Genomic DNA, 2,264 nt, shown 5'->3' on the forward strand with positions numbered 1-2,264 from the left:
CTCTCTCTCTCTCTCTCTCTCTCTCTCTCTCTCTCTCTCTCTCTCTCTCTCTCTCTCTCTCTCTGGGGTGGGGGTGGGAGTGTGTGTGTAGGCACATGTGTGTCATGGCATACTTACAGAAGTAAGATGACAACTTTGCAGAGTCTTTTCACCATGTGAGTCCCAGAGATCAAACACAGGTTGGAGCAACAAGCACCTTTACCCACTGAGCCATCTTGCTGACCCTGTACTTTATATTTTGATACAAGATTTCTCACTGAAGCAATCTTGCTGGACTGACTAGAAAGCAGTGGTTAAATCTCCATCTGTCTCCAGACCCACCAACATAGGCTCTGGAGTTACAAAGCTTTTACACAGCGGGGCTGGAGACCCGGACTCAGGTTGTCATGCTTGCACTAGGCCTAACTAGGCACCTCCCTAGTCCCAACCCCCAAGCAAGACAGACTTCTTAATGTTCGATTATCCTGAGCTCATTCATAAACTCACACGCAAGTTCAGTCAGGCCCTTGTTTGTAAGAACAAACCACCAGATGCCCCGACTTTAACTAAGATATCAACATCTCAGACTTGGCAGGATCGATTGTAGACTCTGTCTTCCTCCCTAAATCTATCTCTTCCCTGCTCTAGTTCAGTGAAGAACACCACTGTCCATCTCATGATCAAACCAAAACCCTTTTTCCTTCTTTTCCTGGGCGCCAAATCCATTAGCAAATCCTGACGGTTCTCATTCCAAAATACACAAATGTGTGCTGAACCCAGTCATCCTTTGTACTTGAGTTTAAGCCACTGTCTTCAGGTCTCTATTGCCGGGATAAAATACCATGACCAAATGCTACTGAGGAGGGAAGTAAGGTTTATTTCATTTTACAGCTGATAAATCTATCACTGAAGGAAGCTGGGCTAGGACCCCGGCAGGAACTGGAGCAGAAGCCATGGAGGATGCTGCCTACTGATTTGTTCCTCTGGCTTACTCAGTCTGCTTCCTTATATACCCCAGGACCACCACCTCCCCACTCACAATGGGCTGGTCCCTCCAACATCAATCACTAAGAAAATGCACTACAGGTGGATTTTTATGGAGACATTTTCTCTTTTGAGACCCCCACCCCCGCCTTCCCAAATAACTTTAACTTGAATCAAGTAGACACTAAACTAGCCAGAATAGCTACCATCATGGTCTCTTGTCTGAGTATTGCAATCATTTCCGGTTGGTCTTAGCAGGATCCACACTCTGGTAAACATCTACAGTGATTTTGAACCTGGCCCCTCTTTCATTTATTCAACCCTTCACTCCTGCTTTTCTCCCCTTCCTTCCCCTCATCCTTCTCTCCTTCCCTCTTTCATACTTTTCCAGTGCTAAGGGATCTATCCTGAGGGCCTGCTCATGCTAACACGCTGGACAAGGGCTCCACTACTGAACTACTCCCCATTTTTTTGTTGTATTATCTGTTTGGTTGGTCTGGATAGTTCTGGTTTATTGAGACAAGATCTCATTATATACGCCAGGAAATCATTTTGCCTCCACCTCCTAAGGACGGGGATTACCAGCATTCGGCATTACATTCAGCTTCAGAGCGGTGTGTGTGATGTGTGCATATATGCATGTTCGAATCTGTACGCATGCACGTGAAGGCCTGAAGCTGATGAAAGGAGCCCTCCTCAACCACTTTCCACTTTATTGAAGTGAAGTTTCTCACTGAACCTGGGGCTCTTGGATTCCATCTGGTCCTGCTGGCCAGCTTGTTTCAGGGATTCCTAGTCTCTGCCTCACAGTGTTGGGGTTACAGGTAACTGGCCACATGCTCCTTGCTTTTGTGCAGGTGCTGGGGGGTCTAAACTCCTTTTCTTTGTGGTTGCACAGCAACCACTTGATCCACTGAGCTGTCTCCCCAGCCTCCAGAGAGTTAAACAACCTCCTTCGTCTGTTAAGTGTTGCTATTCGTATGTATGTATGTATGTATGTGTGTATGTATGTGTGTATGTATGTGTGTATGTATGTATGTATGTATGTGTATGTATGTATGTTGCTGTTCGTATGTATGTATGTATGTATGTATGTATGTTGCTGTTCGTATGCATGTCTCAGAGATGATCACTTGGTATTGGATAACCATCAGGAAGTGCATCCAAGGAAAAGACTAATTCCCCCCTCTCTCAGCAGACATTGATAGGGGTCCTATACCTCTTCATCTGGGGGAGGGGTCTTATAGCTCCTCATCTGGGGGAGGGGTCTTATAGCTCTTCATCTGGGGGAGGGGTCTTAT

Source organism: Grammomys surdaster, unplaced genomic scaffold (genome assembly GCF_004785775.1).
Source record: "Grammomys surdaster isolate TR1022 unplaced genomic scaffold, NIH_TR_1.0 125341, whole genome shotgun sequence".
Taxonomy (NCBI): domain Eukaryota; kingdom Metazoa; phylum Chordata; class Mammalia; order Rodentia; family Muridae; genus Grammomys; species Grammomys surdaster.